The sequence below is a fragment of the Hylobates moloch genome, unplaced genomic scaffold, assembly GCF_009828535.3.
Source record: "Hylobates moloch isolate HMO894 unplaced genomic scaffold, HMol_V3 SCAFFOLD_8, whole genome shotgun sequence".
Classification (NCBI taxonomy): Eukaryota; Metazoa; Chordata; class Mammalia; order Primates; family Hylobatidae; genus Hylobates; species Hylobates moloch.
Window position 1 is genome coordinate 85,814,764 of NW_026652283.1, and position 25,874 is coordinate 85,840,637.

Sequence of the window (25,874 nt, forward strand, 5' to 3'; positions counted from 1 at the left end):
TTCATGCCATTCTCCTGCCTCAGCCTCTCCGAGTAGCTGGGACTACAGGCGCCCGCCACCACGCCCGGCTAATTTTTTTTTTGTATTTTTAGTAGAGACGGGGTTTCACCATGGTCTCGATCTCCTGACCTCGTGATCCACCCGCCTCGGCCTCCCAAAGTGCTGAGATTACAAGTGTGAGCCACCGCGCCCAGCCCTGGTTTTTGTATTAACATAAGTTTTTCTTTCTCTGGGATTAATGTTCAAGGGTAACATTGCTGGGTTGCATGTTGAGTTTTATAAGAAACTGCCAAACTATTTTCCAGAGTGGTTTTACCATTTTATATTCCCACCAGCAATGTGTGAGTGATCTAGTTTCTCCACATCCTTGCCAGAATTTGGTGCTATCACTAATTTTTATTTTAGCCATTCTGTTGGGTACATAGTCATATTGCATTGTAGTTTTAATTTGTATTTTCCTGATGGCTAATGATGCTGAACAACTTTTCAAGTGCTTATTTGCCATTGCTAAATCCTCTTAAGTGAAATGTCTATGTTTTTGCCTATTTTCTTTTTTTTTTTCTTAATTATACTTTAGGTTCTAGGGTACATGTGCACAACGTGCAGGTTTGTTACATACGTATACATGTGCCATGTTGGTGTGCTGCACCTGTTAACTCATTATTTACATTAGGTTTATCTCCTAATGCTATCCCTCCTCCCTCCCCCCACCCCACAACAGACCCCGTTGTGTGATGTTCCCCACCCTGTGTCCAAGTGTTCTCATTGTTCAATTCCCATGTATGGCTGAGAACATGTGGTGTTTGGTTTTCTGTCCTTGCAATAGTTTGCTCACAATGATGGTTTCCAGCTTCATACATGTCCCTACAAAGGACATGAATTCATCCTTTTCTATGGCTGTATAGTATTCCATGGTGTATATGTGCCACATTTTCTTTCTTTTTTGTTTTTTTTGTAGATTTCTTTTTTTAATTGTACTTCAAGTTCTAGGGTACATGTGCACAATGTGCAGGTTTGTTACATATGTATACATGTGCCATGTTGGTGTGCTACACCCATTAACTCGTCATTTACATTAGGTATATCTCCTAATGCTATCCTTCCCCCCTCCCCCCACCCCACAACAGGCCCCGGTGTGTGATGTTCCCCTTCCTGTGTCCAAGTGTTCTCATTATTCAATTCCCACGTATGAGTGAGAACATGCGCTGTTTGGTTTTTTGTCCTTGCGATAGTTTGCTGAGAATGATGGTTTCCAGCTTCATCCATGTCCCCAGAAAGGACATGAACTCATCATTTTTTATGGCTGCATAGTATTCCTTGGTGTATATGTGCCACATTTTCTTAATCCAGTCTATCATTGATGGACATTTGGGTTGGTTCCAAGTCTTTGCTATTGTGAATAGTGCTGCAGTAAACATACGTGTGCATGTGTCTTTATGGCAGCATGATTTATAATCCTTTGGGTATATGCCCAGTAATGGGATTGCTGGGTCAAATGGTATTTCTGGTTCTAGATCCTTGAGGAGTTGCCACACTGTCTTCCACAATGGCTGAAGTTTTTGCCCATTTTCTAATGATTTTTTTAGTTGTTGAGTTTTAAAAAATATTTCTGTGTCCTAGGTAGTACTCCTTTGTTGGATATGTGGTTTGCAAATATTTTTTCCCAGTCTGTAGCTTCACATAAGCTTTGAAAAGTTTTTGATTTTGATGAGGTCTCTTCATGACTTTTTAATGTTTGGTCTTTTTTGAAAAATAGGGAGAAGTACCTTCAATAGAATTAGAGCATTTTTCTGTTTTAATTATTTTTATTCTTTTTTATTCTCTACCTTCTTCCCTTGACTTTTACTCTCTCTTCAGCAACATAAACTTTTTCTTGATTGTGAAAAATGTTGTAAAGTATTAAAATTATACTTTATTTCAGTGTTCTTAATGTTCTTTAATAAGGAACATCACATTTTTCTCTTGCCTGTTACAAACACCTAGAACATTTCCTTTTTGTTTGATCACGTTTTTTGCAAGCATTTGTTGGCAATTGTTTATGCTCTTCAACAGTTACATGCTAACTATACAATCTTCCCCTTTTTCTTCAAAACCAGACCCGTGTGCAGATGGCATTTCATTTTTATCATAGTTAATAGTGACAGAACAGCCCCCTAGAACCCACAGAGAAAATCCCTGAGCTTGTATATTTATTTTCTCCAGTTATGAGAAGAAAAGGCTACCCTCATCCATCAGGATTTAGATGTATGCTTTTCCTGAGTGTCCCCGGTCACTGGGCCTACCAGTGACTCTCCTGCAGTCCAGCCACCATCAGAGGTTTGCTGTGTTTCCTTTTTTTTTTTTGTCCCTTGTGAAGGGGTCAGTCCTAGCTATGAGGGCATCCAGGCAGTGCTGGCTGGTCTGCTTCTAAACTTCCAGGGACCAGCAGCACCAGGGGTTGTGGGAGGGATGCCTTGCATACTTGACCCAGCTGCATGTTGTGTCTAGTTGAAGAAGCAGCGCTGGGTGAGGATTGTGCCCCAGCTTTCCACATGGCCTGGACCTGTGGTAGGTCCCTGAGCCTCGCTGAACACTTCTTATTCCCTCCTGTAAAGAAGGGGAAGGGGAAGAATACAACCCACCCTGTCTCCTACGAAGGGCAGTCCAGAAAATTTCTCACATCCCTCTTTTTGTGGTATCTGACTCTAGTGAAAGAAGATACCCAGTGACTTTCCTTGCTGTGTGGATACAGAGAGAAATGTACTTATCAACTCTTGGGTAGATAAAAAGATAATGATACCAAACCTACTAACGAAAAGCACCTTTTTCTTATGAAACTGACATGACTTCTAGAATCTTCCCATAAGTAGGAATTAGAACTCATTCAGTTAATTCAATAAAGATATATTAGCACCTACTTGATGCCAGACACTTTTCTTCGCAGTGAGGATACAACAGTGAACAAAAGGAAGGAAAACCTCTGTACTCGTGGAGTGTATTTTAGGGGGGAAGATAGATGATAGTGAGATGAAATGTATAGTGTGTTAATCAGTAATAACCACTCAGGAGAAAAATAAGGTGAGGAAGGGAGATAGGAAGTACCGTGGTGGGGGTGGTGGTACAGTTTTAAGGAAGTTGGTCTGAGAAATGTCCTAGGGAGAATAATTTCTGGGTTAAGACCTGGAGTGAGTGATGGAAAAGCCATGCAGATACCTGGTAGAGGAAGAGCAGTGTAGGCAGAAGGCACAGCAAGGCCCAGGGGTGGGCCTGGGCTCTTAAAGAACAGCAAAGAAACTCATGTGGCTGGATCACAGGGAGTGATGGGAATTTGAGTCCATAAATACGATGAAGAGGATCACACAGGGATTTTTAGGTCATTTGGCTTAACTCTGGGTGGCATGGGAGCTGCCGGAGGGCTCTGAGCAGAGGAATGGATAGTCAGAGTCTGACTTATGTATTAATGGGGCCTCTGGATACTCTGTTGACTGTAAAATGCACAGGATATGAGCAAAGGCAGAGAGACCAGGTAGAAAGCCATGGCAATGGCTTAGGACAGAGACGATGTCTTGGACCAGGGCAGGAAATGTGGAGGTAGCCAAAGTGGTTGGGTTGTGCATAGATTTTCAAGGCAAAATAAAGGATTTGATAATATGTTGGAGGTGAGGGTTAACAAAAGGGAGGCATCACAGATGACCCTCAGGTTTGGCCTGAGCAACTTCACAAGTGGAATTGTCATTTCTGAGACAAGGACGATGTTAATGAATGATTTGTGTCAAATAAGTCCTAGATAATACTGTAAGAGCATTATATCTTTATTTTAAAGGTGAGGATTAACACACATAGAGTAAAATGCATTAAAGTGTACTTATTCCAAATTATAGCTTTGCAGGAACACTATATCTTAAACATATTTTATTCATCATCGGAATTTGGGAGAAATATTTGTTTGTTTCTTTAATAATTTACATCTTAAGTCCTTTATCATTTTTAGCTGTTCCAAGAAACAAGGCACATGTCTCTCTGCTACAGATTGAAACATAAAATAATTTCTTCCACCAGTATCATTTAGCCCTATTATACATACTCATAATATCCTGGCCCTATAGGAAGAATAAAGTATAATCTTTGCCCTCAGGGACCATATTATTTAGTTGAACATAAATAAATGATGTGAAAACTGCAGAATAATAACAAATTCAAACCCACTGGCTGACAGTGTTTCATTTCTTGACTTCGTGAATGTGTATGTCACCTCCTCCTCTGGAATATCTATCACAAAATGACAGTGTTTTGGTTCTGTGATCTGAAAGATGACTTACTGGAAAGACCATGTGAAGAAAATGTGTTATATCATTCCTGATGAGTAAGAAAGCCAACTGAGGTTTTGAAGCATGCCTCACATAAAGGGCTTTGATGTGGTATAATTTTGGGTTTCACTGGTACCTGAGTAAACCCATGTAGATGATGACATCTCATGAAAAACAAATGCTTCTTAGTCAGTTTACTAGTGAAATAGTGTTGAGGGAATCCGGCCTATAGGCAGTCCTCATGCTCAGCAGAAAAATGTTCTGACAATTAAAACAATTTTAATTTGAATCTTATTTTCTCATAGAAAAAGTGGTGTGACAGAAAATGTTGATTCTAACTGGGGATCTGATGCCCAACATTTTATAGAAATTACCATAAACATTGTACTTAATTACATTTATTTTCAAGTGTAAGTGGCATCCTATTTAGTGTAGAACTTAGTATTTAAAAACTCGATGGCATTTTATTTATGCTAACACTATCTCATACTATACCAGAAGCTGCTTTTGTTTTCATGCATTCTACTTAAATTTTACTAAAGCAAATCAGAGCAACTCTCATGGCACTTAACAGAATTCAAAAGAACTTTGTTCAGATTTTTACCATCTTCTTTGAAAGAAACTTTGGACTGGTTGATACATTTTTTAGAAACGGATTCAAGAATAATTTTCTTTCTGCTGGGCGCAGTGGCTCACACCTGTAATCCCAACAGTTTGGGAGGCAGAGGTGGGTGGATCACGAGATCAGGAGTTCCAAGACCACCCTGGCTAACATGTTGAAACCCTGTCTCTATTAAAAATACAAAAATTAGCCAAGCATGGTGGCATGTGCCTGTAATCCAGCTACTAAGGAGGCTGAGGCAGGAGAATCGCTTGAACCCAGGAGGCAGAGGTTGCAGTGAGCCGAGATCATGCCACTGTACCTCAGCCTGGGTGACAGAGTGAGACTCTATCTCAAAAAAAAAAAAAAAAAAAAAAAAAAGTATTTCTGTCATTTCTCTGATATTTTGTTGAAAAGGCTTTTTCCTCTAAACTACATAATCTGATTTTTTTATGAACAGTAACTCTCTTAGCAATGGCAGAAAACTGTGCCATCATAGATAGCTACAGTTGCAATCAGCTAGGTACCAATTACATTGCCCATCTGTTTCATAATTGTTATTTACATTTCTTAGCAGAGATATTTCATGCTTCTCCTTTGCCTTTGATTTATTTGCATTGGTTTTTTTTTCACCTGTAGATCACACTGTAGATCCCCAACACTTTATTTTTATCTATTATCTATCTATCTATCTATCTATCTATCTATCTATCTATCTATCTATCTATCTATTTTATTTTTTGAGGCGGAGTTTTACTCATCGCCCAGGCTGGAGTGCAGTGGTGCAATCTCAGCTCACTGCAACCTCCGCTTCCTGGGTTCAAGTGATTCTCCTGCCTCAGCATCCCGAGTAGCTGGGATTACAGGTGTCCGCCACCATGCCGGCTAATTTTTGCATTTTTAGTAGAGACAGGGTTTCACCATGTTGGCTAGGCTAGGCTCATCTTGAACTCCTGGCCTCAGGTGATCCACCGCCTCGGCCTCCCAAAGTGCTGGGATTATAGGCGTGAGCCACCGCACCCAGCCGATCCCCAACTCTTTATATAACAAGGTGTTATATAACAAGACTGAAAGCTTCAGAGCAAATGGCAGCCTTACTCAGATTTGCTATACTGTGAAAAAAAATCCTCTCTCAGCCTTAAAATCATAAAAATCACCTGATTAGAGTGCAGTTTTTAATAGGATAAATGACTGTGAAGTGATGAGACCTCTCTTTGTATGACAGCACTGAGAAATTCAAACAAATCTTAATTGTCAGAGCAGCCAAGGCAGCCTATAAACTTAGGCTGGGCTTGGCCTGAAACCTGTTTGAAACTATTTTATTTGGTTTCTTCAGAGATGTTTTCATAGCCACATGAGAAAGTTCGTTTTTTATGTTATGGTGATAGGACAAAGAGAACGATATTAGTCAAAGGGGGAGTGAGCTGTCTTCCTTGTCATATGGCTTAGCTCTGCCCCCTTCTCTTCATTCATGGCTGCTTAAGCTTCTGATGGATCCTGAAGGGAGTAGATAAACTTACCTTGTGGCTTTGGAGCCATCACATTTGATCTATGGGCCTACTCCCCTCTCCTCATCTACTAGGATGAATATTAGTAGTGATCTACTTGTGAGACTTGGGTTTCCCAAGAAGAAAATAATTAGGTGATCTCTCTCCCCACCTCTCACCAAGAAATCAAAATAAATTAGAATCTTCCTTTCAGTATCTGAGAGTATTTAAAGGTGTTTTAAACCACTAGAGGGAGCCCATATTGTTCTGATTTCTGAAATCTGTAATGTTTAACAGCTTGATTTTATTGCCTATAAAAAAGGATCTCTCTAACCAATGACTGGATCACTACATCCATAACTGTAGTGTTCTCCCTTAGTTTGCATTATTTCTTTTTTCCCAGTTTTTTTTATTGTGATAAAATATACATAATACAAAATTTACTGTCTTGACCATTTTAAGTGTACAATTCAGTGGTATTAAATAAGTTTGTAATGTGTAACCACAGTCATCATCCACCTCTATAATTCTTTTCATCTTGTAAAACAGAAACTCTATACCCATTAAACAATAACTCCCTATTATCCCCTCCACCTAGCTCCTGGCAACAGCCCTTCTACTTTCTGTCTTTATGATTTTGACTATACTAGGTATCTGATATAAGTGGAGTCATATAGTACTTGTCTTTTTGTGACTGGCCTATTTCCCATAATGTCCTCAGGGTTTATCCATGCTGTAGCATGTCAGAATTCCCTTAGTTTTTAAGGCTGAAGAATATTCCATTGCACGTACGTACTGCATTTTGCTTATCCATTCATCTGTTGGTGAACACTTGTGATGGAGACACTTTTTAGCTGTTGCCTTACTTCATTTGTGTTGTTATAAAAGGAATACCTGAGGCTGGGTAACTTGTTTTTAAAAGAGGTTTATTTGGCTCATGGTTCTGCAGCCTGTACAAGAAGTGTGGCACAAGCATCTCCATCTGGTGAGGGCCTCTGGCTGCTTCCACCTGTGGTGCAAGGTGAAGGGGAACTGGTGTGTAGAGATCACATGGTGAGAGAGGAAGCAGGAGAAGCGGGGAGGTGCCAGGCTCTTTCTAACAACCAGCTCTGGTAGGAGCTAATAGAGCACGAACTCATTCATTACAGCAAGGATGGCACCAAGCCATTCATGAGGAATCTGCCCCCATGACCCAAACACTGTCCACTAGGCACCATCTCCAATATCAGGGATCAGATTTCAACATGAGGTTTAGGGGAACAAATATACAAACTATAGCAGCTATTGTGAATAATGTTTTATAAACACTGGTATATATGTATCTCTTCAAGATGCTGATTTCAGTTCTTTTGGATATATACCCAGAAGTGGAATTACTGGATCGTATGGTAATTCTATTTTTAATTATTTGAGGAACTTCCGTACTGTTTTCCTTAGTGGCTGTACCATTTTACATTTCCACCAGCATTGCACAAGGATTCTAATTTCTCCGTATTCTCACCAACACTTGTTGTTTTCTGGTTTTGTTTGTTTATGGTAGCCATCCTAATGGGTGTGAGGTAAGGAGAAAAGTGGAAAATCACCAAACGGAGACCATTGTTTATACTGGTGTTCTTGTATTCTGTGGCTTAGAATGTGATGTGGGTGAAGTAATTTGAGACAGATCATTTTGATAGCTCCTTGGCTGGGGTCTGTGGCTATCCTTCTCCCCTTCTCCATAACACTCAATGTCATCTTACGTCACCTTTCTTTCCACTAATCCTTGTACAGATTTAGTTCCATTCAGCAGAATATCAGTCATGTGTGGACATTATGCTGGGCTCTGTGGCAAAGTAGAAGGTGAATAATGAGCTGTCTTTCTTGTCAGGTTAACAATCTTAGTCTTCATTGCATCCAGGGAATGTGTTTTGGCCTCTTTCAACCTTTCTTCCCTTTGCTTTCCTCTGCCTCTCTACTAAGAAGCTTTGACCTCATGATTTCTCAGATCGCCTTCACTGCTTCAGATTCTCTAGATTTTTCATTTTGTGTTTTATTGTCGTTTTAAAGTTTTGGGAATTTATAAGATTTTATACTTCCTGCTGTAGTTTGGATGTCTGTCCCTCCAAACCTCACGTTGAAATCTGATCTGTAATGTTGGAGGTGGTGCCTAATGGGCAGTGTTTGGGTCATGTGGGCAGATCCCTCATGAATGGCTTGGTGCTGTCCTCGTGCTAACGAATGAGTTCCCATTCTGTTAGTTCCTGCTGGAGCTGGTTGTTAAAGAGCCTGGTACCTCCCCTCCCTTTGCTTCCACTCTTGCCATGTGACTGCATAGCTGGCTCCCCTTCACCTTCCACCATGAGTGGAAGCAGCCTGAGGCTCTCACCAGATGGAGATGCTGGTGCCATGCTTCTTGTACAGCCTGAAAGATCACTAGCCAAATAAACTCTTTTCTTTATAGATTACCCAGCCTCAGGTATTTCTTCATAGCTGTACTAATGGACGATGACATCTTCTGTTTCAGAATACAACTAATTTCTTCACTGAGAAATTTGAGTTGATTCAACTCTACATACAGTGCCCTCCCCAGCCCTCTTACATACCCATGTTATAAGATGCTCTGCCTTCGTTTTTGTTGTTGTTGTTGTTTTGTTTTTGACCACCATTCTAGGTTGAGCTATAGGAAGTCATGTAGATGTCTAAGCTTATGGAGAAAAACCTTCTAAGATTATGCCAACCCAATTCAGAGTACATATGCTGATAAAGTAAGATATTTATTAGGATAATTTCTGTAATGGTTGTGTTTGTGTACTAAAGTGTCATTCAGGGTTGAAAAGGCAAATCCTGATTTCAGTTAATTACATTCAAGAGTGGTTTTACTATTAATACCTGTAGAGTTATAGCTTAGGACAGAAGCTTAAGAGATCATACCACCACATTTCACTGAGCCTAAGGTTAACTTTTCCCACATTTTAGTACCTCTGAAATTGAATGTATTTTACAGTGGCTATCAGGTAGCTGCCATCGTCAACATGTGGACAAATTTGAATGTCAACACTGGGACATTCCTGGTAGTGTGATTTGGTAACAGTGACTCCTCATGGTTTCAATCAATATAGAAAATGAATTCTGGGTGGGGCTATAAACCTTTCATTGACCCCTTTTGATAAGATCAGAAAAAGCACCAGCATGGAAGCTTGCAAATGGATGCCAGCTGCTTGGAAGGAAATCCTGGATAGAGTGGTGAATCACTGTTTTAAGGACTGCTGCATCACCCACACTGCTGAGGCCACATAAGAGGATTTTGTATTGGAAAACTTGTGCATTGTCAACTCTGAGATAAAACTTGATTTAGAAGTCTTGGACTCTGAATGTTTAAAAAATCTAGTAGTACATGGGTCCGGGTGCAGCGGCTCACGCCTCTAATCCCAGCACTTTGGGAGGCCAAGGCAGGTGGATCACCTGTGGTCAGGAGTTCAAGAGCAGCCTGGCCAACATGGCGAAACCCTGCCTCTACTAAAAATACCAAAAAAAGTCTTCTTTTGAGAAGTGTCTGTTGGTGGGACTGTAAACTAGTTCAACCATTGTGGAAGTCAGTGTGGCGATTCCTCAGGGATCTAGAACTAGAAATACCATTTGACCCAGCCATCCCATTACTGGGTATATACCCAAAGGACTATAAATCATGCTGCTATAAAGACACATGCACACGTATGTTTATTGCGGCACTATTCACAATAGCAAAGAGTTGGAAACAACCCAAATGTCCAACAACAATAGACTGGATTAAGAAAATGTGGCACATATACACCATGGAATACTATGCAGCCATAAAAAATGATGAGTTCATGTCCTTTGTAGGGACATGGATGAAATTGGAAAACATCATTCTCAGTTATCGCAAGGACAAAAAACCAAACAGCGCATGTTCTCACTCATAGGTGGGAATTGAACAGTGAGAACTCATGGACACAAGAAGGGGAACATCACACTCCGGGGACTGTTGTGGGGTTGGGGGAGGGGGGAGGGACAGCATTAGGAGATATACCTAATGCTAAATGACGAGTTAATGGGTGCAGGAAATCAACATGGCACATGGATACATATGTAACAAACCTGCACATTGTGCACATGTACCCTAAAACCTAAAGTATAATAATAAAAATAAATAAAAAAAAAATACCAAAAAAAAAAACCCCAGCTGGGTGTGGTGGCATGCACCTGTAGTCCCAGCTACTCGGGAGGCTGAGACAGGAGAATCGCTTGAACCCAGGAGGTGGAGGTTGCAGTGAGCCAAGGTCACACCACTGCACTCCAGTGTGGGCAATAGAGTGAGACTCTGTCTCAAAAAAAAAAAAAAAAAAAAAAAATCTAGTAGTACATTAACCAGCCTATATTATGCTTACATTTTGTAGGTAGCACAGGAATGATTATAAAAAAAATCTATCTAAAGAAGTTTTAAAAGAGCCCTTCAAGTTAGAATTCTAGGTAATAAGAACACTTTGTGTAATTATTTAGTTGGCAGTATTTTTTTTTCCTTGGTAGTGTATGGGAGAATGGTGTGTCTTATGGTGTCTTACAGTTTAATGGTATCCTAGATTGTTGAAAGAAGGTAATAGTGGGAATTGTGGTTTGCCTGCATTTCTGACCTTCCTTTCTAGCACCCAGTTTTTGTACTGCTGCTGATCCTGGCTTCTGTGCCTTGCAAATGCCCTCTTCCCCTGCTCAGTTCTCTTCCTGTCAGCCTACTTCCTATACTTCCTTTGATGCTCAATCTAAGACAGACTTCCTCTGCCAAGTCCTCCCTAGTAAACACTTCCCCATCTACAGCATTCAGTGTACTTCTATGAAGGTATATCATTTGAACTATACCCTTGACTGTATATGGCTGTGGAAATGTTTTATATTTGTTTCATGACTGGTTTCCTCAACTGTAAAAGATTGTAAACTCTTTGTGATAGGGTCTCTGTACCCTATCACAAGTATCATTTGATAAATACTCCCGAGTTTATTTTCACTCTGCATTTGCCTGTGCCATTATTAGAAATTTGAAGACACATGTGAAAAACAAGGACAAATACTTTAACTGCCCCCTCTCTCTAGTGGTTTCTCTTCATGAGCTCTGGAACTCTGGTGGAGAAGGCTCAATGTAATCCCCTGGTTTTGGTGTGGTTTTTAGCTTCTTCTTCAGTACTCACCACCACCTCAGGTAGTCGGGTCTGAGGACTTACCCCCAGTGCCCACGCACCACAGCCTCAAGACTGTTGCATTGCAGAAGCATTTGCCAATGAAAGATTGTGTATGTGTGTTTACCTCATATGCATATAGCAAGGATTAAATTATTTCATAGCACTGAATACAAGAAATGTTATATCTTATTTTTCTGATTTTTATTCCCCTCTTACCCCACCTGCTGAAAAGGACAGTCCCATTCATGTTTTGACTGCTCTTTGCTTCTCCCTGGGGATGTGCAAGAATAAGATGGAGGATTATATTTTTTGAAAAACAAAGGTCAGCATCAGTAAATCTCAGCTATAGTAAGCTGCATAGTCCAGACTACAAAGTAGAGGGAAGGGAATGGCTGGTTTCCTCTGTGCTAAGCTTTGGACTTGGGATCTTTTAGGCACATAGGCAGGCTTTGAAAGCCACAGGAGATGGTGTTTATTCCCCACTCTTCCCTCCACATGCCATCCCATCAGAGTTTCTGTTACTTTCTAGGACATGCTGGGGGCAAGTCTCTCCTACTGACACAATTGGTAGGTAACACTGCCATCAGGGATTGTCCTCCCAGGTTAGGTCACATCTGCCCTACTGCACAGTTCTTCCCTCAATCAGCTGGATTTTGCAGGAGGGGAGGGCAGTTGGCTTGCCCGCTGGGTACCACCCATCTTCTGGGGAGGCATTAGAAATATCCAAGGCCAGAACAGCCAGTGGCTTCCCAAGAAGTGGGCAGGAAAACTCCCACTGTCTCCTTGCTGTACCTGCCAACAGCCAGTCAGTGGCCAAACCAAGCATCAAGTCTTATCCTGCTGCACATACACACTTTGCAGTGCAGAACAAGGCTTCAGTGTTTCATGCTTTTTAAAGAAATACATGAACAGAAAATTTGATGCTACTTACATCCTTTTAAAATAATTACCAGATTAATGATTCACAGCTGAGAATTTATTCTGATAGGGACACAATATATGAGTCATTCCACATAAGAAGTACAGAGATGATGCAACAAAATTACAATTAAGCATCACCGTTAAGATACATGCGTGAGTTCCACTTTCAGGTCTTTTAAGTCCATGTTTAGAGTAGCTCAATTTGTACTGGCTTTTCCTTTCATATATCACAGCAAAAACAGTATCAAAAATACTGTATTTGAGGTGAATTAATAGAAATACAGAATATAAATCTTTATTTCATAGAAATATGTAAATATATATCACAGAAATATACAAATCCCCCTCCATGCTACTTCCCTCCCCCATGCAAACCACAGGCATAGGAAGGTTCTGTAGGAGGGCAGAGGGCATCTGGGAGGTGGTAGGGGCCCCTCCCTTCCCTCACTCCAGGGACTTAGGCTCCTCAGGATGTCTGTCTTAGGAACAGCTTCACAAAGATTCAGTAGGGTGGATTCCTTAACTAGCCTTAGATCCACCCTGCTGAGGGAACACAAGCCTGAAAGGGAGTTCCTTTCTCTACCTTTCTGGGACTGGAGTTTTCTGCAATCGGAAAAACAGAGCAGAAAGAGTGTGTGCTGCTTGCCAAAGGTTGAAACTCTGAAGACAGTTCTCCCAAAGAAAGAGGAGGCAAAAGAAACATGTAAGGAGACAGGGTTATGTGACTAGGGGATACTTTTCTTTGTTTTGTAAACTATTAAAGTTTTCTGTCTTTTCTCTTTAATTACAAAAGCATTACTTGCTTATTACAACCAGATAAAGACTACAGAGATTTCCTTCTGTGCACATGCTGACTTTTGTATGCTAGGTAAGTTTGCATGTACCTCCTGTGGAGTGAGGGAGTAGGAATTACTCACACATTTACCCTCCAGTAGGTTTATTGTCTGCACTTAATTCAAAATCACAAAAATCTTTTGAAATGTGACAGAATAAGAAAAAGTGCTCAAATATATACTCTTCATCTCATCTACCAAAGAAAATTCTGCAATTGCTAGCCCAGTCCCATCGCCTACCCCCATACTGCCAAGTAGGGTTGTTCTTTGTCTTTAAGGATGCAACATATGAAGATAGGAAATTCCATAGCTGGGGGAGGACATGGCCTAAATCACTGTACATCTTCAGGAACAGGAAGGAGCTTACATCACTGTACATCTTGAGGAACAGGAAGGAGAAAGGGAGAAGAGAACAAAAACCAGAGGATTTGAATTTTGGTTTGGACTTGATTTAGTTGGGTGCTGTGGTTCAGGGGTGGGGGACAAAGGATAAGCTTCAGAGTGGTGAAGTGTGGAGAAAACTGGTGGGAAGAAAGGGGGAGACATGGTAAGTACCATGCAAAAAATGTGAATAAAGAATAGAATAACCAGTTTGGGCAACATGGCAAAAACTTGTCTCTGCCCCCACTCCCCTACCCCCCCCCAAAATATATATGTAAATTAGCAGGGTACGGTGGCGTGCCCCTGTAGTGCCGAGTAGTCGGGAGGCTGAGGTAGGAGGATTGCTTGAGCTTGGAAGATGAAGGTTGCAGTGAGCCGAGATCGTGCCACCGCGCTCAAGCCTGGGTGACAGAGCAAGAACCCGCCTCAAAAAAAAGAATAGAATTGTTCTTAAATTAGGTTTGGTTTCTGATCTGTGCTTCTGAAATTTGACACTCCTTAGGGATAGACCACTAGGGAACCATGTTTGTCATGGCTAAAATGGGGTTGCATATGTCAATATATACAGGTAAATAAATATATACCTTGCTGTTTGTAATGGCTACAGAATATTCCACAAGGTCCAGCTTTTCTCCTGTCAGTAGGCATTCTGATTGTTTTCTGATATTTTGAGTTACCAGCAATGTAACTTTTCTATACACATACCCTTTTTCAATAGAGTATATATTCCTAAAAGCAGGATTGCTGGATCAAAGAGTAGGCACTATTTTTAATAGGTACAGTGAGATCATTTTCCAAAAGTGTCCTGGTAACTTATTTATGAGAGCTCCATTTTCATATACCTTACTGTCTACTTGCTCTTAAAAATATTTTTCCCGGCCAGGCACAGTGGCTCGCGAGCACCTGTAATCCCAGCATTTTGGGAGGCCGAGGTGGGCAGATCACAAGGTCAGGAGATCGAGACCATCCTGGCTAACACGGTGAAACCCCGTCTCTACTAAAAATACAAAAAAAATTAGCCAGGCATGGTGGCGGGCACCTGTAGTCCCAGCTACTGGGGAGGCCGAGGCAGGAGAATGGCATGAACCCAGAAGCAGAGGTTGCAGTGAGCCGAGATTGCGCCACTGCCCTCCAGCCTGGGGGACAGAGTGAGACTCCATCTCAAAAAAAAAAAAAAAAAAAAAATTTCCCAAATTGGATAGGCAAAATGTTGTGTGAGGTGGCATTAGGTTCAATTTCCTGACCAGCATTGAGAAAGAATACTTTCTTATTATGTTGAATGGCCACTTGCCCTGCCTTATCTGTGAAGCTGCCTACACATGACTTAAGCTCATTTTTCTTTTGAGTGTGGTTTATCTTCTTGTGAATTTGCAGCAATTTTGTATTTTAAGTATATTAACTCTTTGGTCACATGTTACAAATATTTTCTTCTGTCTGTTTAGTATTTTAATTTTGTCTCTGACATATATTACATACATACTTTTTTCCACTTTTTATATAACCCAAGTATATATTTTTCTTTGTTTCTCCTGGTTTCTTGTCTTGCTTAAGACTTCCAAATAATCCTCAAAATTTCTTGGTGGAGTTTTGAATTTTTGTTTGCTATGTGTCTTATTTACGTTTAGATGTCGAATTAATTTTGAAATTATTTTTGTTTTTTTTAATTATTTTTGTTTTGAAGTAGGAGTCCAACTTCGTATTTTCCAAAGGAATAGTCATTTAAATCATTTATTAAACCATCTTTTCCAGTAACCTAAAGTACCACTTTTATCACGTTATTTTCAGATTCTCTTCTATTTCACTGACCTTTTTGTCTGTTTTTGAGCCAATCCATATTGTTTTGATTATAGTTGTTATAGTAAGTTTTAGTATTTGATAGGGCAAAATTTTTCCTGAAAATTTTCCTACTACAATTTTTCTCTAGAAATTTGTTGATAATTCTTTTACATTTTTTTCTATATAAACTTTAAAATTACTTAGTTCACCTTCAACAAAATTCCTTAGGCCCTGATTGAAATTGTGTTAAATTTGTATATGAATTTTGGAAGGAATAACACTTTGTGATGAGTTTGTCCTCCTAAAAACGTGTTCACTGTCTCTGTTTGTCAATGGCTTATTATATATCCTTCAATAAAATTTTTTAGTTCTTTCATATAAGCTCTGTACTTTCCTTGTTTTTCGTTGGTAATTCATTGCATTTATTTCTCTTATAAATAGTATTTTTCTAATCAATCTTCATTTTTAACTAGTTATTACTACTATAAAGAAGAGCTTTTGAAAAATATATCCCATAACTACTAAGCCCTCTTATTAGTTATAATTGGTTGTTAGTTTTTCTTGGGTTCATACTCATAGCTGCAAATAAGGATAATGTTTTCTTTTTTCTGCTAATACTCATACTATTTATTTATTTATTCATTCTATTTTTTATTTTTTGAGATGGAGTTTCGTACTTGTTGTCCAGGCTAGAGCGCAATGGCGCGATCTCAACTCACTGCAACCTCCGCTTCCTGGGTTCAAACAATTCTCCTGCCTCAGCCGCCTGAGTAGCTGGGATTACAGGCGTCCACCACCATGCCCAGCTAATGTTGTATTTGTAGTACAGACGGGGTTTCACCATGTTGGCCAGGCTGGTCCCGAACCGCTGACTTCAGGTGATCTACCTGCCTCAGCCTCCCAAAGTGCTGAGATTACAGGCGTGAGCCACCACGTCTGGCCACTTATACTAATTATTTTATGTTTGCTCTTATTGCATTAGCTAGGGCCTCAAAAACAATATTGAAAACATCTCTGTCTTAGTCTTTACTTGAATAGTAGTAGCTGTATTATTTCACCATTTAATAAATTGTTTGCAGGCTGGGAGTGGTGGCTTATGCCTCTAATGCCAGCACTTTGGGAGGTAGAAGTGGGAGGATTGCTTAAAGCCAGGAGTTCAAGACTAGCCTAGACAACAACGCAAGACCCTGTCTCTGTGAAAAATTTGAAAATTAGCCTACTGTGGTGGTATGTGCCTATGGTACTAGCTACTCAGGAGGTTGAGGCAGGAGGATCACTTGAATCCAGGAGTTGGAGATTACAGTGAGCTGTGATCATGCTACTGCACTCCAGCCTGGGTGACAGAATGAGACTTGTGTCTTAAGTTGTTTGCTGTGGGTTTGTAGTAAATGATTTTTATGTAAGTATATTTTTCTACTTCTATTTTAGATCATTTTCTGTTTATCTTAATTGGGAATAACTATTGTATAGCAAGTGCTTTTTTAACCTTTATTTTTTTTTAACCTTAAATTATTTTTTATTGTGTTTCTTACCTCATTCAAGAGCTAATGGTCCTTTTTTGTGGAAATGTGGTAGCTTGTTTAGTTGCCATTATTTTAAATAATTTCAATAAATAAATGGCATATTAAATAAATTGTCTGATATCCTGAAGGACAGGCATTATCAACTGTTTGAAGCATCAATTTTTTTTTTTTATTATACTTTAAGTTCTGGGTTACATGTGCAGAACGTGCAGTTTTGTTACATAGGTATACACGTGCCATGGTGCCATCAACCCATCACCTACATTAGGTGTTTCTCCTGATGTTATCCCTCCCCTAGCCCCCCATACCCCACAGGCTCTGGTGTGTGATGTCCCCCTCCCTGTGTCCATGTGTTCTCATTGTTCAACTCCCACTTATGAGTGAGAACATGCCGTGTTTGGTTTTCTGATCTTGTGATAGTTTGCTGAGAATGATGGTTTCCTTTCCCTGCAAAGGACATGAACTCATCCTTTTTTATGTCTGCATAGTATTCCATGGTGTATATGTGCCACATTTTCTTCATCCAGTCTATCATTGATGGACATTTGGGTTGGTTCCAAGTCTTTGCTATTGTGAATAGTGCCGTAATAAACATACATGTGCATGTGTCTTTATAGTAGAATGATTTATAATCCTTTGGGCATATGTCCAGTAATCAGATGGCTGGGTCAAATGGTATTTCTAGTTCTGGATCCTTGAGGAATTGCCACACTGTCTTCCACAATGGTTGAACTAATTTACACTCCCACCAACAGTGTAAAAGTGTACCTATTTTTTCACAACCTCTCCAGCATCTGTTGTTTCATGACTTTTTAATGATCACCATTCTAACTGGCATGAGATAGTATCTCATTGTGGTTTTGATTTGCATTTCTCTAATGACCAGTGAGGATTAGCATTTTTTCATATGTCTGTTCACTGCATAAATGTCTTCTTTTGCGAAGTGTCTGTTCATATCCTTTGCCCATTTTTTGATGGGGTTGTTTGCCTTTTTCTTGTAAATTTGTGTAAGTTCTTTGTAGATTCTGGATATTAGCCCTTTGTCAGATGGAAAGATTGCAAAAATATTCTCCCATTCTGTAGGTTGCCTGTTGACTCTGATGATAGTTTCTTTTGCTATGCAGAAGCTCTTTAGTTTAATTAGATCCCATTTGTCAATTTTGGCTTTTGTTGCCACTGCTTTTGGTGTTTTACATGTGAAGTCTTTGCTCATGCCTATGTCCTGAATGGTATTGGCCAGGTTTTCTTCTAGGATTTTTATGGTCCTAGGTCTTACGTTTAAATCTTTGATCCATCTTGAGTTGATTTTTGTATAAGGTGTAAGGAAGGGGTCCAGTTTCAGTTTTCTGCGTATGGCTAGCCAGTTTTCTCAACACCATTTATTAAACAGGGAATCTTTTCTCCATTGCTTGTGCGTGTCAGGTTTGTCAAAAGATCAGATGGTGGTAGAGGTGTGATGTTATTTCTGAGGCCTCTGGTTTTTTCTGAGGTGTTCTGGTTTTTGGAATTTTCAGCCTTTCTGCTCTGGTTTCTCCCCATCTTTGTGGTTTTATCTACCTTTGGTCTTTGATGTTGGTGACCTCAGTTGGAAATGCAGAAATCACTCATCTTCTGCTTTGATTTCGCTGGGAGCTGTAGACCGGAGCTGTTCCTATTCGGCCATCTTCCAACCTTTATGTTTTAATTTATGGTTATCTTTTCACTTAAAAACATAATAAATTATGTTGATAGTTTTGCTAATGTTAAGCTATCTCTGCATTCCTGAAATAAACCATGTTATATTATTATATTATATCATATTCTGTATATTTTTCTGTTAATTTGTTACTGGTGGTGAATCCATATGGGTTTGCAGCAACTTCAGTTCTTGCCTCTTTAGAAGGATTCGACCAAGGGGTAAGGCAGAAGGAGAGACCGAGGCAAGTTTTAGAGCAGGAGTTAAAGTTTATTAAAAAGCTTTAGAGCAGGAATGAAAGGAAGTAAAGTACACTTGGTGGAAGAGGTCCAGGCAGGTGACTTGTGAGATGAAGTGTGCAGTTTGACCTTTGACTTAGGGTTGTTTGTTGTTTTTCTTGGAGATAGAGTCTCACCGTATGCCCCAGGCTGGAGTGCAATGGCGCAATCTTGGCTCACTGCAGCCCCCGCCTCCCTGGTTCAAGCGATTCTCATGCCGCAGCCTCCTTAGTAGCTGGGATTACAGGCAACTGCCACTATGCCTGGCTAGTTTTTGTATTTTTAGTAGAGATAAGGTTTCGCCATGTTGGCCAGGCTGGTCTCGAACTCCTGACGTCAAGTCATCTGCCTGCCTCAGCCTCCCAAAGTGCTGGGATTACAGGCATGAGCCACCGTGTCTAGCCTGATTTAGGGTTTTGTGTGTTGACATACTTCCAGGGTCTTGGATTCCTTCTGATTCTTCGTTTGAGGTGAGATGTCCACATGCACAGTAGCCTACTAGTGCTTGGGAGATGAGCATGCACAGTGTGTTTACTGGAGTTGTACACATGCTCACTTGAGGTCCTTACCAGTCAAATGTCCCTGGAAGGTCATATGCCATTTAAACCCCGCCCCCCTGCCATTCTGCCTCTTAATATGCATGCCTGAGCCCACTTGTCCAACTCCTGAGATCTTATCGGGAAGCTGCTGCTCACCAGTTTCAGGTGTTCTCTATTAGGAGACTGCCTTTCCCTGGCACCGGCTGTGATCAATTATTGTTTTAGAAAAAGAGTCAGCAACCGCCTGACCATCACCTGATGGTCACCTGACATTCCAGGTGTGTGTGTGGGGGGGTGGTGCTGGGAACGCCCTTCTGCCCTCCTCATGCCTAAGTACCTACTGTAACAAATTCACTTCTGGGTTCTATTTGCCAGTACTTGATTTAGAATCTTTGCATCAATATTTGTAAGTGAAATTGGTTTCTGTTTTTCTTAGTCATACTTTGGTATTAAGGGTGTTCTGGCTTTTTAGAATGAATTAGGAGGAGCCTTCCATCGTTTTCTATGGTCTAGACCAGTTTGAGTACATAGTAAGTATCTGTTCTGTGATAATGCCTACTGCCCAATATTAATAAGGCTGTGGAGTATTACTGAGTTTTTAATCTTCACTATTATGATCTTAAAATATGACCTTGTTTTAAAAGGAGTCCTCTAAAATACTTTTCTTCCCCCTCTTCCAAGTTGCCAGGTTTTTGGTTATCTCATTGTTTTGCTTTTTATTTCACTTGAGTTTAGTTAAAAAGTTTTTAAATTTCACATTTTTAGGCTGGAAACTTATTGCAACAGGAGGGGATATTTAGAGAGGAGAGGAACACACACACCATGCAAGACTTTTGTTGTGGCATAGTTGGAGATCTGAGAAGGGGAAGGAAACTGGATTTATCAGAAAGAGGGAGGCCAGGGCTAAATGTCAAAGCCTGGCTGTAGCCCTGAATCCTATAAGCTGGGTGACTTTACGCAAGCCTTCTCTGACTTCAGGCTGTTTTTCCGTCATCCATGTATCACGTTGAGAACGGCCTAATGTAATTGGTGTGAGGATCAGAAGAAATAATATTCAAGGACTTCTGAACCCTTAAGGCATTATTTTGATGCAAAGGGTACTGTTACAGGCTTATTCTTTTCCAGTGATTCGTTAGAACAGAATACTTCTTCAGTGAAAGGAGATTTTTATTTGTAAATGTTTAGATAGTTGTTGATTTTTGTAAGATAGTTTTTTTTTCTTAAATCAGGGCCTCTAATGGTCATGAGATTAAAAACAGGTTTTAAATTTTACCCCTTGTTTTTTTCACCAGGCAAAGAGACTGTTCTGTAGCAAACTAGTCTTCTAGCTCAAAGAAAAGAAAAGAGAAATAATTTTTTTTTCTGCCATGCACTTTCAATACCAGTTAATTGGACTACGTGTTCTGAAATGAAATTATTGATGAATTCCTTCTGTCAAACTGTGTAATCTCCTAGTCTTATTGTGCCCCTCTTGTGCCCCTTGTATCTTCCTTCACTGGTCACCCTAATGGCGAAGGGAGAACTTTCCCCTTGGCCCTCTAAAGGTTCACTGAAAAATCAACTTGCAAAAGGCAGATTAATAGGAGAAAAGGCAGATTTATTTAACATGTATACATGGGAGCTTTCAGAATGAAGATCCAATCCCTCAATAAGGTACAGAAGCTTATATACCACTTTGAGGTTATAAAAATAATGCAGGCTGAGTGGCCAAAACTAGATTTTAATGGCAAGACAGGTTATAGGGGAGAGAATAAAGGAGCCTTGGCTAGCAAAAGTGGCCTTGTTATATAGATGAAGCCTCATAGCTAGAAGCCCTCAGAGAGAATAGATAGTAAACATGTCTTTTCAGACTTGTAAAGGTGTCAGACTCGATCTCTCCCAGATCTGTGAAAGGCCTAGAAAGGGAAGGCCTGGCTGTATTAATGGAGATTCTCTACAGATGCAAATTTCCCTGACAAGAGACAGCTTTGCAAGGCCACTTCTGTTTGCTGGCCCTGTGGCAGCCATTTCAAAATGTGTCAAAGAAATATACTTTGGGGTAAAATATTTTTATTTTCTTCAAGTGCAATTAACTGTAAAGACATAAACTGTACCTTTTGCGGGTGGCGGCGAGCGCGGAGAGGACGCCATGAAGGCCTCGGGCACACTACGAGAGTACAAGGTGGTGGGTCGCTGCCTGCCTACCCCCGAATGCCACACACCGCCCCTCTACCGCATGCAAATCTTTGTGCCTAATCATTTGTCGACAAGTCTCACTTCTGGTACTTCGTATCTCAGTTAAAGACGAAGAAGAAGGCTTCAGGGGAGATTGTCTACTGTGGGCAGGTGTTTGAGAAGCCCCCGCTGTGGGCGAAGAACTTCGGCAGCTGGCTGTGCTGTTACTGGGGGTCCTTGCCCCCAGAGCCCCCAAGATGGTGGCGGGCCGCTTCCAAGATGGCGGCAAGCCTTGTGTTCTCTGATCTGGGGTTCTTGGCCTCACGGATTCCAAGGAATGGAATCTTGGGCCATGCAGTGAGTGTTATACCTCTATTAGAAGCCGTGGGTCACGAAAGAGAACCGTGGAACCCAGTGACTAGTGTTCAGCTGGATTAGGACAAACCCATGCAGGAACAATGGCAAGTCTTTAGCCCGATCGGGAGCGGCAATGGGCACCTGCCTGGATCGCGAGCACAGCGGACACCCTGTCTGATCCGGAGGTATGGAAGTCAGCAGCAGGTCTGCGACGGTGGCAAAGGGCGGCAAACAGCAGCTAATCCTGCCTCTCACTATGACTCCCGGAGCGGCACCTACAACATGTACCGGCAATACCGGGACCTGACCACCGCAGGCGCTGTCACTCAGTGCTACCGCTCCAGGGCCCACTCCATCCAGATCACTCCACCAGATGAAGGTGGAGGTGATCACAGCCAGCAAGTGCCGCCAGCCAGCTGTCAAGATCAAGTTCCTGCTGCCCCACCGGGTCCTGCGCCGTCAGCACAAGCCACACCTCCAAGAGGCCCAACACCTTCTTCTAGGTGCAGGGCCCTTGCCTGGGTGGGCCCCAAATAAACTCAGGAATGCCCTGGTGAAAAAAAAAAAAGACATAAACTGTAAATGCTTAGACAATTGGTCATGCCTGTTGGCGGAGAACACGGCCCCCACCTCCATGATGTAAACCAAAAATAAAATCCTAAGTCCCCCCACCAACTGAATGGACCCTCTCTTGGCCAAGAAGACCTCAGAGAAACCTGAAAAACTGTGTTCTTGGCCATGATGGGAAGGGAGGTTAGACGTACCTCGTTATACATACCCTCCCTTTTGGAGTTTAGGCACAACTGACTAGCATTAACATTGAAATAGAGATTATTAGATCGATCAAACAGACTTTGTTGCCACAAAGAGTGGCACATAAGATAGCGAATTCCAACCTGATTCTGGTATAGCATCACATGACAGCAGACCCTGAAGGAAATAAAAATATTTTACCCCAAAAATATATTTCTTTGACATATTTTGAAATTACCCTGCAAAACTGTCTCTTGTGGGGGGAATTTGCATCTGTAGCGGTATCTCCATTAATGTGGCCAGGCCTTCCCTTTCTAGGTCTTTCTGGGATCTAGAAGAGATTAAATGAGTTTGTCACCTTTAAGATCTGAAAAGAGACATTTACCATCTGTGTTCTCTGAAAGCTGCTACCTGGAGGCTTCATCTGCATAACAAGAACCTTGGTCTGGCTGGGCCTGTAGCTCACACCTGTAATCCCAGCACTTTAGGAGGCTGAGGTGGGCTGTAGCTCACACCTGTAATCCCAGCACTTTGGGAGGCCGAGGTGGGCAGATCACTTGAGCCCAGGAGATTGAGACCAGCCTGGGCAACATGGGGAAACCCCATCTCTACAAACAAACAAAAAACCCAGGCATAGTGGTGTGTGCCTGCAGCCCTAGCTACTCGAGAGGCTGAGGTGGGAGGATCATTGAGTCTGGGAGGTTGAGGCTGCAGTGAGTTGTGATTGCGCCACTGCACTCCAGCCTGGGCGACAGAATGAGACCCTGTATCAAATAGTAATAGTAAAGAGCGTTGGTGTCCACAGTCCCCCTTAACTTAACTCAGGCATTTCTTTTGTCTTTAAACAAAGCTTAATTCTTTCAACCAATTGCTAATCAGAGAATGTTGGAATCCACCTATGACCTGTAAGCCCCTGTTTCAAGGTATCCTACCTCTTTAGGCTGAACCAATGTACACCTTCCATGTATTGATTTACATTTTTGCCTGTAACTTCTGTTTCCCTAAAATATATAAAACCAAACTAACCCAACCACCTCAAGCACACCATTTCAGGACGTCTTGAAACTGAACACTGGGCCATGGTCACTCATATTGGCTCAGTATAAACTCTTGAGATATTTTACCGAGTTTTGTTTTTCTGTTAACATTTATCAATCATGTGGGTAGTATTGACTTATGAATCTTTTGAGCAATGAGAGGTGCTGAGGCAATTGATTTTAGTTTTTTGTGTCTATTGCATGGTTAGGAACCAGACCAAGTGTTACGTGTTACCCAGAGGCATCAACATGAACTGTTACTTTTGAATCTATTTCTAGCAGCTTGGCTCCTCTGATGAGATACCATTTTACAATGCAAATGGAAAGAACAAAAAACACACCACCTGAAGACAAAAATTGTAAGGTCACCAAAACTCTATAAAAATGTCCCATTACTAAACTTATGAGTAAAAGGTTTAAGGTCTGGAAGCAGATCTTTTTTACTCTTGCTAGAGTTACCCAGGAAGTCATTATTTCCACAGGAAATAAACAAAGAGACATTTTCTTAAAAAGAATGATCATCTTGTTGAATTCCTGCCTTGTGGCATTTGATGCTGATCATCCATCCATGTCCCAGAGCACAGGAAGCTTATAGCATAAAATCATTAGTTAGAGAAGATATCATTAATTCTCAAACATGACCAAAAATTGAATCTTTTAAGAGACAAATTTAATAAACATTCTCTTTCTTTATGATCCATGGCCTTTTTCAGGGATTGCCTACCCATTACGAGTTTCTCCTGGAGACTAGCCCTCCTCCCTCAGCTGACTGCAAGGGTACAGCTTTGCTCCTGGTAGGGACTGTGTCCCCATCCCTGCCCTGTACCCTGCCCAGTGGTGAGCACATAAGCACCCAGCCTAGGCTCCACCCTGCAACCCATCCTTGCAAGGTTTGAAATTGCCTCAAAGAGTAGTCTGTCTTGGTCTGGCTGCTCTCCCAGATTGGAGGGATGTGAGATTAGGAGCTATTGGCCAAGACCTTTTTGGTCACACAGTCTGGGACTCAGAGAGAGCCCCTCAGAAGCTAGAGAGAAGTGGAAGTAGGAACTCAGCAGAGAAGAGGCTTCAGGGTCATGCCTGGCCATCTTCGACTATTGGAAGGTTAGTGTGTTTGCATGGGTATGGTGTTTTGGGGGGCATAACTGTGTTGGGAGCAGTTCCTAGGGGCAGAGTTGTTCACAGTTCACATAGCAGGTATCACACTGGGGAGCAGATGGCATATTAGATGATTGTTCAGGGGCTTCCAATCCTGAGATCCCATGGTTCTCTAAAGGCATGTCAATGAAAAGAGTCAAACTCTGTGAAATATTTGAAGAGACTTATTCTGAGCCAAATATGAGTGACCAATGGCTCATGACACAGCCCCAGGAGATCCTGAGAACATGTGCCCAAGGTAGTTGGGCCACAGTTTGGTTTTATACATTATAGGGAGACATAAGACATCAATTGGCTAGGCGCGGTGGCTCGCACCTATAATCCCAGCACTTTGGGAGGCCAAAGCAGGCGGATCACGAGGTCAGGAGATCAAGACCATCCTGGCTAACACGGTGAAACCCTGTCTCTACTAAAAATACAAAAAATTAGCCGGGGGTGGTGGCACGCACCTGTAGTCCCAGCTACTGGGGAGGCTGAGGCAGGAGAATTACTTAAACCCAGGAGGCGAAGGTTGCAGTGAGCCGAGATCACACCACTGCACTCCAGCCTGGGTGACAAGAGCAAGACTCCATCTCAAAAAAAAGAAAAAAGACATCAATCTATACATAAAAGATGTACACTGGTTTAGTCCGAAAGGTTCTCTGAGGTTCAGGCACTGTGGACTGTCATTTTAGTGTGATTTGGAAAGCCTCTGGCTTCCAGGTCATAGGCGGATTAAAAGATTTTCTGATTGGCGATTGGTTGAAAGAGTTATTATCTAAAAACATGAAAATCAATAGAAGGGACTGTCTGGGTTAAGATTAAGTGATTGTTGAGACCAAGGTTTTATCATGCAGATGAAACCTCCAGATAGTGGGCTTCAGAAATAATAGATTGTAAATGTTTCCTATCATTTCTGTCAGTCTTAAGGTCTCTGTTTTGATGTTAATGCTGGTCAGCTGGGCCTGAAT

General features: G+C 41.3%; 1 protein-coding gene and 1 pseudogene across 4 annotated transcripts in view; both read left to right on the forward strand.

Moving 5' to 3' along the window:
• ANO10 (anoctamin 10) overlaps positions 1–25,874 on the forward strand; it is a 263,376-nt gene that overhangs the window by 119,395 nt on the left and 118,107 nt on the right. The window lies entirely within an intron of this gene.
• On the forward strand, positions 21,577–22,482 carry LOC116473591 (large ribosomal subunit protein eL20-like; annotated as a pseudogene).